At 38.1% G+C, this 15,229-nt stretch overlaps 1 pseudogene; it reads right to left on the bottom strand.

The window, feature by feature from the left end:
* Window positions 1-885: 885 nt before the first annotated feature.
* On the bottom strand, window positions 886-1,003 carry LOC126420230 (5S ribosomal RNA; annotated as a pseudogene).
* Between the last annotated feature and the right edge of the window lie 14,226 nt (window positions 1,004-15,229).

Here is a 15,229-nt window from a genome sequence, read left to right as displayed (position 1 = left end):
ACTGTTGGAGGCCGGTGGGGCAACACGGTGATGTCCCGATATACGATTATTGCCGCCTTGTTAAAATAATTGTGTGGCTAATAGTACTGGTTTGGGATTTTGTCGAAGTCAGTGCTTGCCTGGACTGGGGGCTTTACCTGCCTGTGGAGATGTAGCTGTGAACTGAGACGGAGAAGACTGAAGATTATTGAGCTTCCTTACTGGAGTAATAGGACACTATATTCGTAGCCAGCGAAGGATTGATTTGGTACGTTAACTGTAACACTCCTGCATCCAATACTTGTGCTAGGTTGATAAACGTCCGGCATTGGGTGGCTTAAGTTACTGGTTTATTAGAAGCGCATGAATTATTCATTCTATGAATCTGAACGCCGATTGGCGCGTTGGTATCGAATGACAGTACTTGATGTTATTCTATGCCGATAGTATTGTTCTCATGTAACCATTGCCTTTCTGAACTTCACACCATTGCGTACATTTGTTGATCTGATACTACATATGATGCTGTGAGTGGGAAAAGGGATTATCAGTCCGGAAACTTGTACTACTTGTTGGCGTAAGGACACACAAATTTGTGAAGGATTACTGCTAGCATCCGAGGGGTTTGATTTAATACTATATGTTATGTAAGTAAGAGCTTACCTGAAGGTACTAATATTGTATGCGTGTTTAAAGGATCATGAACAGGCCTTGGAAGGCCCAACGATACCGACCGGCCGCCGTGTCATCCTTAGACCACAGGCGTCACTGGATGCAGACATGGAGGGACATGTGGTGAGCACACCGCTCTCCCGGCCGTATGTCAGTTTACGAGACCGGAGCCGCTAATTCTCAGTCACGTAGCTCCTCAGTTTGCGTCACAAGGGCGGAGTGCTGCACCCCACTTGCCAACAGCGCTCGGGAGACCAGATGGTCACCCATCCAAGTGCTAGCTCAGCCCGACAGCGCTTAACTTCGGTGACCTGACGGGAACCGGTAATACCACTGCGGCAAGGCCGTTGGTCTGATTATGAACATCGTCGTGTTATTACTATGACGAGTGAAGTCGAGAAGGAGGATGTCCATGTTAATGCTGTCATTTTAATTATCGTGTAACTTGGGACTCGTGGTGGCTATCAGTTGGAAGCCTTTTTCCTTCCAAGTGTTATTTATTGTTCTTTTCAAATTTTGAAATAAATTCCTGACTTATGAGGTGTTGAATGGGCATTGGAGGTCCAGTAAATGTTTGGCTTTGAAATGATCCGATGTCAATTGGCACCGAAGGCTATTAGCAGTACCGTGCCCCCAGCGGACAGGAGCCGCTTGATTGTCTTCACGGAGATTCTGTCATAGGAAGCTACTTTACTTAATGCCACTTTACTTTACTTTAAACCACTGCCACTGCGTTCGAGTGTATAATCACTTTTGAATATTTACTTGCTTTCAAGGTGCGTAAATGGTCTCTTAAAATCTTATTGTATCATATTTATGGATTACTCATGGAGTTTGTTTCAATGATAAGCCTATGATTCAGGAAAAAGCTACCCTTACCAGAGCGTCGTAAGAATTTAGAAATTTTACAAGGAGTTATTTTTGTGCAAATGTATGGTTATCGAGAATGATTTATAATTTTACGTTTTTAAATTCGACGAATTGGAAGTAAGCGTTCTTGTGAAACATTTTAATTCCTTTTTTGTTTTTTAATTCGTCCACCTGGCCACCTGGAAAGTGTGATTAATATTTAGTTTTAATAAATGTTTAATAATGTTAGTCTGCCTTTTGACAATCGTCACCCTATTGCTCACTTGGTACATCTTATAGCTAGTTCCTAGAAGAGATAACAACAAATTACACATCTTATAGTCGGACCTGGTGGTCTTGTTGCAAAGGATGTGCCTGGAAATCATTAAGGTATCCAGTTTTGTTCCATTAGTTGTGGCAAACCCGCATTGCGAATTTATGAATGGAATGGTGCTCGTGACATCAGTTTGTGACACCTGTGTGCAACTAAACAATTTTTCCCATTTTTAATGAATATATGATTGTAAAATTCAAAACCAACAAAATAATTACAATGAAAAAACTCATTCGCAGAAATATTGTACCATATCAAACAGATCATCGGACAAAAACTTACTCATCCTAGAGAGTTCATTACGGGTATAATGTAACACCTTGTAATTCCGCTCTGTGCTTGATACCCTCCTGGATTCGGTTGGGAAGTGACACCACAAAACATTCCAACATTTTCCACGGGACTCAAGTCAGGTGATTTTGCAAGCCAGTCAAGATGTAATAGGTTGGGAGATCAATCACATGTTCTTTCACCCACGTGAACTTTGCAGTTGTCGTCTTGATGTGCCTGTGTGAGCAGTGGCTTCTTGCGAGGTAACCGACTCTAGATGTTCATTACATGCTGTTCCCGTCGCAATGTTCTCTCGCTAACAGGTTGGGACGGACTTTCCATCACTGCCTGCAGCAATTCCTGTCGGGTTTGGAAGCAATTTTGATTCACAAGCTGTGAAACGCGACTCCGGTCCCTCTCAGTTAAGTTCTCATCCGACCACAACCCTTGAAACACGTATGTAACATAGCAGCGATGGCGAGGCATTGTAGCATCTATGACCAGAGAGTATGCGCTTGACCGCGCGAGTGTTGCGAGCGGTTCTCAGTCTGTCAGTCAGTCGTTGCGAGTCTGTAGCTCTGTCTAGTTGAGAGCAGTACTCTGTCAGTAGTCGTCGCGAGCAGTAGCTCTGTTCAGTGGCGTGCAGTACGCTAGTAGTCGTCATGCAGAGCGGACGGTCAGTGGTAGCAGTCCAGTGGGATTGCGTGATGTGGTCTGGCGACAACACTGGTCAAGATGCTGAATGAGGTATACTGTTAATTAAGATAATCATCGGATAATGTAAAGTTTAACTATTGTAACTAATTTTCAACAAGTGCCCCCAATAATAACTTTGATTTCGAAAGCAATTTTACATAAAATTTTCATTTAATTGAAGTAACTATTTCGTTCCACTTCCCTTAAACAAAAGTTTCAGTTTTCAATTAGATTAAAAAAAAAAAGGAATATTATTATTTGCAATGCAGTTCCTCCAAGCGGTGCGCAACAACAAGAGCAGAAATTTGACTAGGTGTTGCAATGAGGTAAGAATTTAATTTTGATTTTTGCACAGGGCCAAAGACCGATATTTCGGTTTAATTGAATTATTATTATCACTGAATGGACTTTAATTTTTTATGAAGAACTTATACTTGAGTCAGATCGCGATTCTCACTTTTATTGTCATTAAATTTAATTGCTAGGGAGGTTACGTTTGGCTCCTATTCATTTATTATTTCTGTCTTTAAAATTTCAGTGGAGAGGTTACACTTAGCGCAATGTCCATTGGCATTCCTAAATAATATTGACATTCTTGTAAATTTTTGTGGGGAGGTTACACTTGGCGACACCCAGTCCATGATCGTATTTCGTTGAGAGTCTTTTGAGCGACAGTCAGATATCTGCTCTTATTTGCTTAAATATAATTAGGATTTGGCGCAACGCTTTTATTAACTTGTGACTTTCTTTCCACAGATCAACGACAATTCGTTTGCTCTGTTGTATTTGTGTGTTGTTTTTGCATTGTGCTTATCTATTTTGTGAAAAATTTTGACTATAGTAAAAATGCCGCGAAAGACTGTGAATAGTGTATCGCGAGGTATTATGAACGAAATTACCGACTTAAACAACGTGACCGATAGTAATTGTGACAATCCTGCGTTCACTGACAATCAGTGCATTCCAACCAATAATGATGACTTTTACCCTGATAATGAACAAACGAACTCAATTGTCTCGTCTGTTAATTTGACGACAATTGATGACGCAGAACGCTCTATTGTAATGAGCGCTGCCGAGCTTAACACACCCGATTTGGAAAATTCAAGTAACGTACAGACAAATTTGTCTAGTGAAAATGAACAGTGTACTGAAAGTAGGACGGATTTATTTAATCCCAAAACAATGAATGATAGTATACATTTGACTGACAAACCTTTTTGTAAATCTCAAAATGACCAAATGGTTACAGAAAGTGAAACAATTCCAGATCCACTATTGAACAGCACAGAGAATAGAAATGCTGACCTTGAGTCGAATCCAATTATGGCTTTGTTGCGACAAATGAGTAAACAACTTAATGAAAATAGTGTAGATAACAAACAATTTAAAGAGAATTTCAAACAACTTAGGGAAGATAACAAACACTTAAATGAGAAACTTGACAATAATGACGAAAATCTCAAACAACTTAGTGAACAGGTCAGACAACAGAATGAAAAATTAGACGACAATTCCAGACAGCTTAGTGAACAAATTAGAGCCGTTGCCGCGCAGTGCCATGACACTAAGGAACAGTTGCGCGTGGAAATTGAGGCTTGTTCACGAAAAAATAGCGAAGAAATTAAGTCTGTTGCGCAGGAATTAAGAGAAATGCAAACAGCCGCAACAGAAACACTCAGAGACGATATTAGCGGAGTCGCTAAACAATGCTCTGAAAAAGCTGCAAAATTACGGGACGAGTTTAAAGCAATGACGGTAGAACTTTCGCGCACTATGGACGCAAAGATAGACGCGAAATTCGAACAGCAGAACACTCAGATTAACGAGCGCTTTAATCAGCACATACAGAACAGTGATACGCGTTTCCGCAGATTTATTCAAGATCAAAACAAAGTAAAACGACAAGTCATGGAAACAATCCCTGCACAAAGACAAGAGGACAAACGTAAAATATTCGCGAAAGCAAAAACGTATGTAGACAATAATATTACTACAGTGTCCGACAAAATTAATACCATAGAACAATTGAACGCGGAATTAAGGGATGAAATTTCTGATCTTAAATCAAAAACAGATACACACACAGTAAATATTCAAACAGTGACAGACAGATTCGAAAAATTAGATCTAACACAGGATTGCGATGTCATCAAAGCTGATGTTAAAAAACTGAGCGAAACTACGCGTAAGCTGCAAAAACAGATTAATGCGTCTGATTCTAAAACCGACGATCAGGTTAAAATGCTGTCTGAAAAATGTGATGAATTGGCCAGTCGTATTGATGTCATCGAAAATACTAATGACAATAAATCAGACGATACTGCACCGGTTTCATTTATCCAAACACCTGAATTTCAAAATTTACAGCAGGCAATTAATGAGATCGATTCGTCTAACAACACGTTACGTAGGAAGTTATCAAATTTACAACAAGAAGTAACAGAGATGAAAAACATTTCAGTTAATAACATGCCACAACAGACGCCACGTTGCGAGCATTTGTCAGAGTCACGCAGCGTGTATAATGTGAACAATTTACAGAGACTACGCGACTTAAAATCCGAAAAGCCACGCGACTTAAAATCTGAAAAGCTACGCAACTTGAAATCCGAAATGACACAGACGAACAGATTCACACACAAACCTGAACGTGTTATCAAACTGAGTGACGAGAACGTAGATTTCGAGCAATTTGCATTTGTCAGAAAATGTAAGGAATTTAATAATGACAGCGTACAGGTACACGATTTGCACTGTATACGACAATTTATCTTTGTACATTCACCGCTATTACCTGTAATGAAGAAACTAGCTTTGAACCAGAGGCGACAATTTGCTATTGTATTTTCATCAGCATTACGTATTATGCAGAAACTGGAATTAGCAAGAATACAGCGAATTACTTTTGGAATTTTACCGCTATTGCTTGCGACGCAAAAGCTAAAATTTATTTGCAGTGCGTAAAAGACCTCACGGGATTCATTACGCTTTAATGAATATGTGCCGTAGCGAGCATAGGGCCCCGAGCTGTAGTAGTGCTATTTCATCTTTAGTTTTCTGCACTGCTGCCTTCTCTTCTACTATCCTTTATATCTATCAAAACTGCTCTTTAACTATTGCTCTATCTAGAATTAAGAAATATTGTACTGAAAACCCGATATGACAAATATTTTACCGAATGTGACAATTTTCAGTAGGCACTCCCGTAATGACAACTACCGCCGTAACTTTAATTACAGATAAAATCGTAATCATCAGTATGTGTAAAATTAACAGCAAACCTTTTTTTGGTAACAATAGACCTTTTCACCACAATAGCATGAAAGTCAGCCGCTTAGCATACCTAACCAACAATGCAGTCTACAAGGTCAACCAAACTTTAATGTTTCGCCGCGTGCACGTATAGTCCCAGCTCCAACAAATGGTAACGCATGGCAGCAAAGAAATAACTACGTACAGACAACACTCTATTTCAACTCGTATCGCAATACACCGTATAGGAATGACTATCACGACAGACGTAAAAATAATGAGCACAATTCTCGGCGTACATTTAATAACAGTCGATCTTATGAGCAGCAACAACATCAGCAACAACAAATAATCATGAATGAAACAGACAATAGGTGTCATCCATAGCGTAACACGTCAGTAAGAAATAACAAAGCAGTTCATATAGTGGATATGCCACAATATTCTCCCGTAAATAACAGCACGTACGATAGAATTTGACCAGACACAGTACAGATTGCATATTCCAATAACGTAAGCAATAATTTAGGCACGCAGAATCTTGTTCACGAAAATGTTATTAATTTTGACGCCATCCGACACACGTTTGCATTAAAGACAGAATCACGACGTACGTAGACGACATTCTTATTGCAAAAACTAACTGGTCTGAACACAATCTGATTCTTGAACAACTGTTACAAACCTTTCATGCACAAGGACTTACAGTTAATCTTAGTAAATCGCACTTTGGTAAAACTTCTATAAAATTTCTTGGACACGTGATTTCAGCAGAAGGCATTGCACCTGATCCGGAAAAACTTCAGGCTCTACGTGACATTACTGTTCCTACGACAAAGAAACAATTACGCAGTTTTTTGGGCTTAATTAACTTTTTTCGTAAATTTATTCATCACTCCGCTTTAGACACACCCAGATTATGCCAATTAACAGGTAAAAACAGTATTTGGTCTTGGGATAAGCAAGCACATTCTGAGTTCATGAACCTGAAGCATGCTTTGTTGAATGCTCCACTTTTATCGCACCCCGATCTTACTAGAAATTTTTCCATTGCTACCGACAGTTCCAACACCGCTTTAGGCGTACACATTTTCCAGGAAATTGAAGAAGATGGTTCTACTGTAATTAAAAACATCGCATTTGCAAGTCGCATTTTGTCACCTGCTGAACGAAATTATTCCGTTACAGAATTGGAAACATTATGTGTTGTATGGGCTTTTACGAGATTTAGGCACTTTCTTTATGGCAGACATACCACCGTCTACACAGACCACAGAGCAATACAATTTTTGCTTTCAGCTAAATTTACTCACGACAGATTAAGCAGATGGAAACTTTATTTGCAAGAATTTAATTTTACGATTGTTCACATTCCCGGCACACAAAATGTTATAGCAGACGCACTATCGCGTTCTCTCGGCAACAATCAGCAAGACGTAGCAACCAACTTCTGCAAAACAAATTTCAGTGTCATGTACATTCAGCAAGTCGCATTTGAAAACTTTATTTCATCGTCACTACAGGACATAGCGCAAGAGCAAAATAAAGATAATGTGTGGAAAGAAATTAAACACCTTTGGCAAGATAGGAAAAATGTTACGATTAGGAACCACTACACTGTACGCAATGACATTCTGTTTCGCCGTTCTCATCCTGACAGCAACAATTGGTTATTATGCATTCCTGACGAACTGGTTAACAAATTAATTTGGTACACTCATTTAAGTTACGCACATTACGGAGCACGAAAATGTTTTCTTATACTCAGACAGAACTGTTATTTTACTAACATGGAGAAACGTATACGACGAGTTTTAGCGTCTTGTAAAATTTGCCAGAAAGCTAAATCAGACACCACTTCACATATTCCTCCATTATATCCCATTATACCTGTTAAATTAAGACACATGGCCGCTGTAGATATTTTTGGTCCGATTCCGAGAACTAACAGAGGTTTTTGCTACATCTTTGTCGCTGTTGAGCTCACTTCAAAATTTGTTACTTTCACTCCGTTACGTAAAGCTACTGCTAAAACTGTTTCGAAAGCATTTGTAAAACATTTTCTATTTCATGTAGGGCATGTGATGAAAGTAATTTCTGACAATGGATCTCAATTTCGTAGTAGCGTATGGACACGCATGTTACGAGCTAGAAACATTTCTCCGATTTATATATCCAAGTACCACGCTTCTTCGAACCCCTGTGAAAGATTAATGAAAGAAATTGGTAAACTGTGTAGAATATACTGCCACAAAAGACATATTGATTGGGATACACACATACTCTCATTCCAAGACGTAATTAATTCCATTCCAAATGAATCCACTATGCTATCTCCGTCTATTATACTGAAAAACGTTGAACCACCAAACAAAATTAAAGAATTAGTAAACTTCCCTAAATGTCGTCGGCTAAGACACCACGAAATAATTGACATTGCGCTGAACAACATCAAACGTGCCGCAGAGCGCCGGAGAAGACAGCAAAAACAGGTTTGTAGACGCCGAGACTTTCACGTTGGACAGAAAATATTAGTACGTACACATTATTTATCCAGTAAATTAAAAGATAAGTGCAGTAAATTTGAACTTCTATACGCAGATCCATATCGGATTCGCAGCATCCCTCACCCCAATGTTGTACATGTCGAAACTTTGAGAACTAGAAAATCGAAAGGCAACCACCATATCTCAAACATTAAACCGTTTATTGAATGAAGACACTTTATGATTCAACACACTATGATGTCATTTATTAATGCAATTATTTCACTTGACTAATTACTGATGATTATCGTACTTTTTTCTTGGCAAGTGCCCGGCAAGGTAAGGTTAGCAGGTCGCTTTTCTTGTCGTTACACATCAGACCGTGCACATTTTCCACTTTTTTTTGTGTATATGATTGTACTCCAGTTTTGTTTATATGCACTGTGAAATAGTTAAGATATAACACACACCAGTTGACTTTGACATTTTTTTTGCCTTATGACATCTCAACATCGTGACTGTTTTACATTTTGCTGCTGCATTGTATTATTCTGTGTACATTTTTGCATCTGAACACTGTCAATGTCTTTGACATATTACGTTTTCTGTCATGTTATGCTGTATGGTTAATTATGTTACCATAAACCAGTCATTATTTAATGGGTATATGATTTAAATGTAAGACATTAATCTTTGTTCATCAATTTCAGTAAGAAATGGTGCGTGTAAGAAATAAATTCAACAGAAATGGGAGTTTCACCTACGGAATAAACGAAAGAAGATGCAATAACTTTATGAGGAAGAGTAAATGGATCAGGATTAACAAGCATTAACAAGAATATACTATACTCATCATAGAATAGCAGCCTTAGCTAATTTTTTCTTTCAGAATACAAGGTGATTGATGCAGGCTGTCAGACTGAACTACACATCTTAGTTTTAGTGATGAAATATGCTAGAGATAAGGAATAGTTGTATAATGAGTAAAGAAGTGATTTTTTGCAGATGATAATGAATACTGATCAATAATGATGAAGGATATGGTATTATGAATAATGAAGTTTTTATTTACAGGTGATGATAATAATGAAGTTATGATAATATGGATAATGAAGTGATTGATAATGAAGTTTTTTCTTTACAGATGAGGATAAGGTTGGAGTTTTATATTTATGCTATGTAGTTATTTAAGTATTTGTTGCAGTTTGTTTTGACAGCAGGTGTTATATTGCATAGTAGGATGACGGAAAGTTTTGGAAAGGACATTTTATACACATTTCACTACTTGTTAATTCGAAGTTCACTACTTTTCAGCATAGTGTGCGTTTCTTCTTTCAGGTCAATAATCCATTTTGTATTTTTTCCAGGAGATGCTTGTCATGATACTTACTAAAACTGTTACTTATTATACCTGTTCTAGTACTTGCATTTTTATTTTTTTTTTACCCATTTGTGTCTATCATTTATAAATGTAATCACATATACTGCCTTGTTACATAATCTTGCTACAGCTGACTCATGACGAATGACGTTACCTATCCTCATTTGCAGCAATAGGTCAAAAGCAAAAAGTGTTATGCCTCAGCAATTAATTATCGATCCCAACGCAATGCATTGCTAACAAAAAAATGTATTAACAGTCCCAAATAGTGATACCAGTTTGAGAAAATTCTGAATAATACTGATTAGCTCTGAATAGTATGTCACTTGAGTAATGACTTCTTAATGAGACAACAAAATTACACATATATATAAAATAATGCTTAGTAACTGGCTAGTAATTGCCACTGTTATTGTAATGAGACTACTTATAATCCCCATGATTATTAATGCTATGACTATAATTAACTGATTTTTAATAATGACTTCGTAATGATCTGAATAATACTGAATGAGGAACAATGCTTTATACTATTCGATACCTGATGGCCACTGAGTGCCAATAATTAGTGTCAGTTAATGAATTGTTATTAATTATGCCATTAATTAGCTCTTGTTTTCAATGTTCATACTTTGTAATTGGAAATGAATATGACTGTTTAATAATGCTTTGTAATTAGGAAAAAGCTAATGATTATTACTATTGAAATGACAAATGATTAATTAACTATGCCATACTTTGTAACTGGAAAAGAATGTGATTGTTTCATGATGCTTTATAATTAGGAGAAGGTTAATGATTAATACAATATTGAAATGACAAATGATTAATTAACTATGCTTTGTAATTGGAAATGAATGTGACTGTTTAATAATGCTTTGTAATTAGAAGAAGGCTAATGATTCTTATTAGATTGGAATGACACATAATTAATTAACTATGCTATTGTTTCATAATGCTTTGTAATTAGGAAAAAGCTAATGATTCTTACTATATTGGAATGACAAATGATTAATTAACTGTAATTAGAAGAAGGCTTATGATTCTTACTAGATTGGAATGACACATAATTAATTAACTATGCTATTGTTTCATAATGCTTTGTGATTAGGAAAAAGCTAATGATTATTACTATTGGAAGACAAATGATTAATTAATTATGCTATACTTTATAACTGGAAATGAATGCGATTGTTTCATAATGCTTTGTAATTAGAAAGCTAATGATTATTACTATTGAAATGACAAATGATTAATTAACTATGCCATACTTTGTAACTTGAAAAGAATGCGTTTGTTTCATGATGCTTTGTAATTAGGAGAAGGTTAATGATTAATACTATATTGAAATGACAAATGATTAATTAACTATGCCATACTTTGTAACTGGAAAAGAATAGTATTGTTTCATAATGCTTTGTAATTAGGAGAAGGTTAATGATTAATACAATATTGGAATGACAAATGATTAATTAACTATGCTATGCTTTGTAACTGGAAAAGAATGCGATTATTTAATAATGCTTTGTAACTAGGAAAAGAAGATTACTGATTCTATGTAAAACAATTAATGAACATTTTTCTGTAATACTACATACATGGTACAGAAATGTTCAATAACTGGGCTATGAATACCTCAAACTACTACTGTAATTGACAATATTATGTGACTTAATGTCCTTCACCTCATGAGCTAACTACCCTGAATTACTGCAATGTCCATTTGTCCTGTTTATCCTAGTGATCATGGAGCACTATATTTGGTTTTGCACTAATTCTACGTTGATGTGCCGTGTAAGAGCGTGGTGTTGACACGACATGCTGTCCACCACCGTGAGCGATGAAGACGTTATTATGGTCCCACTGTTTGGTGTACCTAATATACTGCCAAAATAAAAAAAAAATGGAATATTACTACGACAGTTCAGTGTCTTGGCTACGCTGATAAATTCTGAGGGGAAAAGAACTTCAAGTTGTGTCACTTGGTGTTGTACTTCTGTGGAAAGATATGGACTTTCAAAACAGCTGTGTGCAATCTAAAGTGCTACAACCATGATGCAATCCTTCCCTTTCCTATCCTAATTCTTGTCACATAGTGAAAATCATTTTTTTTAACATTATTTATGTTCATGGCTATACATTTTTTCAATTCGCTAAACTCCAGTGCGAGTACACTTATATCACTGGTCGACATGATATTTTTTTGCTATTATGTTTATTTATTGCCAAAATGCTAAAGACATTTTTTTTTGATTTGTTCTGAAGTACAGTATATGTGCACTTTTGTCTTTCATATTGTATATACATTTTTTATTTTCTGAACTACAGTGCATGTGCACTTCTGTTAGGTGTTAATATGTTTTCTACTGAACTTCAGTGCCTGTACACTTTTCTCATTTTTCAATATGATTTCTACTATTCTGTATATTCAATACTTTAATGCGAATGCACTTATGTCATTTGTTACTAATAGTACATACATTTCATCAATTACTGATATGTTCTCAACTGCAGTGCATGTGCACTCATGTCACTTGTCAACATAATATTTTGCCAGTCTGTTTATTTGTTCTGAATATGCTAAAGAATTTTTTTCAGTGCCTGTGCACTTTGTTATCTGTCAAATAATTTGTTTATACATTTTTCTGATTTGCTACTATGTTTTGTACTCACATTTTGTCTTTGTTTGATATATTTTGTACTTAGTGCGTGTGCACAACATTTAAATATTCTGTAAGTTGTAGAATTTTGTTAATTAAAGAAAAATTTTGCCGCGCTTGGCAAGTCCAAATGACTCACCATCGCTGCCAAATTTTTGCCCCCCCAGTGGAGGGTTATGAAACATGTATGTAACATAGCAGCGATGGCGAGGCATTGTAGCATCTATGACCAGAGAGTATGCGCTTGACCGCGCGAGTGTTGCGAGCGGTTCTCAGTCTGTCAGTCAGTCGTTGCGAGTCTGTAGCTCTGTCTAGTTGAGAGCAGTACTCTGTCAGTAGTCGTCGCGAGCAGTAGCTCTGTTCAGTGGCGTGCAGTACGCTAGTAGTCGTCATGCAGAGCGGACGGTCAGTGGTAGCAGTCCAGTGGGATTGCGTGATGTGGTCTGGTGACAACACTGGTCAAGATGCTGAATGAGGTATACTGTTAATTAAGATAATCATCGGATAATGTAAAGTTTAACTATTGTAACTAATTTTCAACAAGTGCCCCCAATAATAACTTTGATTTCAAAAGCAATTTTACATAAAATTTTCATTTAATTGAAGTAACTATTTCGTTCCACTTCCCTTAAACAAAAGTTTCAGTTTTCAATTAGATTAAAAAAAAAAAAGGAATATTATTATTTGCAATGCAGTTCCTCCAAGCGGTGCGCAACAACAAGAGCAGAAATTTGACTAGGTGTTGCAATGAGGTAAGAATTTAATTTTGATTTTTGCACAGGGCCAAAGACCGATATTTCGGTTTAATTGAATTATTATTATCACTGAATGGACTTTAATTTTTTATGAAGAACTTATACTTGAGTCAGATCGCGATTCTCACTTTTATTGTCATTAAATTTAATTGCTAGGGAGGTTACGTTTGGCTCCTATTCATTTATTATTTCTGTCTTTAAAATTTCAGTGGAGAGGTTACACTTAGCGCAATGTCCATTGGCATTCCTAAATAATATTGACATTCTTGTAAATTTTTGTGGGGAGGTTACACCCTGACGTCACGTTTCGTGGCAACGTCAGTTATAGCATAGCTTAAATAGACACACTGAACAGTCTGCCGCGAAAAACCAACAAATTCAGCAATTTCACACACAGCGTGGCCATGGGCACGACCAAACTCGATTCCCTTTTTGTCACACTGTCACGTCCCAGTATGCATCCATGTTTAGGTATAATGTCCGCATGGAACATACAATGAAGGGGCAAAGAAACTGGTACACCTGCCTAATATCGTGTTGGCCCCTCGCGAGCACGCGAAAGTGCCGCAACACGACGTGTCATGGACTCGACTAATGTCTAAAGTAGTGCTGGAGGGAACTGACACCATGAATGCTGCAGGGCTGTCCAGAACTGCGTAAGAGTACGAGGGGATGGAGATCTCTTCTGAACGGCAAGTTGAAAGGCATCCCAGATATGATAACGTTCATTTCTGGTGAGTTTGATGGCCAGCGGAAGTGTTTAAACTCAGAAGAGTGTTCCTGGAGCCACTCTGTAGCAATTCTGGACGTGTGGGGTGTGGCATTGTCCCACTGGAACTGCGCAAGTCCGTCTCAATTCACAATGGACAAGAATGGATGCAGGTGATCACACAGGATGATTACGTATGTATGACCTGTCGGAGTAGTATCTAGTCGTATCTGGGGTCCCATATCACTCGAACTGCACACGCCCCACACCATTACAGAGCCTCCACCAGCTTGAAGAGTCCCCTTCTGATATGCAGGATCCATGGATTCATGAGGTTATCTCCATATTCATACCTGTCCCCTCCCGACACAATTTGAAACGAGACTCGTCCGACCAGGCAACATTTTACAGTCATCAACAGTCCAATTTCACTGTTGACGAGTCCAGGCGAAGCGTAAAGTGTCGTGTAGTCATCAAGGGTACACGAGTGGGCCTTCTGCTCCTGATATTCACGGTACACTCGTACAATGTTCATCCGGGAAAATCCCCACCTCACTGCTACCTCGGAGATGCTGTGTCCCATCGCTCGTGCGCCGATATGACACCGCGTTCAAAGTCATTTAAATCTTGCTGATCTGGTATTGTAGCAGCAGCAACCGATCTAACAACTGCGTCAGATACTTGTTGTCTTATACATAGGCGTTGCCGATTGCAGCACCTTATTCTACCTGTTTACATATCTCTGTATTTGAATACGCATGCCTATACCAGTTTCTTTGGCGCTTCAATGTAAATGTCTATCTGATCGCTACTGCCTTACTCTCACGTAGGGACTTACGTCTGTGCGTGCACACTGGAGTGACTAACTTTTTGTCCGGTAAGCTTATTAACTTCTCGGTTGCTAAGATGTCATGAACGTTGGTTGCTGTGATAATAATGATGCTGCAAAACGCAGTGTTTCCTGTCAGTTCTCAGTTGGGCCGCCAAACGCAGAGCTCGCGGCAGCATGCAGGAATTCCAGTGGGCCCTCTTCTTGTACGCTCCCAGCCGTCGCGATTGCTTCGCTCGCGCCGGCCGCACTAACCAGACGCTTGACGCCCTGTCCACTGGCGCCGTAATGAAGTGGTAGCGGCTGCGCGTTTTTTCCCCGGCCCTGTCGCGGTATCTGCCGTGCCTTCCTAGG

The sequence above is a fragment of the Schistocerca serialis genome, chromosome 9, assembly GCF_023864345.2.
Source record: "Schistocerca serialis cubense isolate TAMUIC-IGC-003099 chromosome 9, iqSchSeri2.2, whole genome shotgun sequence".
NCBI classification, from domain to species: domain Eukaryota; kingdom Metazoa; phylum Arthropoda; class Insecta; order Orthoptera; family Acrididae; genus Schistocerca; species Schistocerca serialis.
This window is presented reverse-complemented; position numbering and strand designations above follow the sequence as displayed.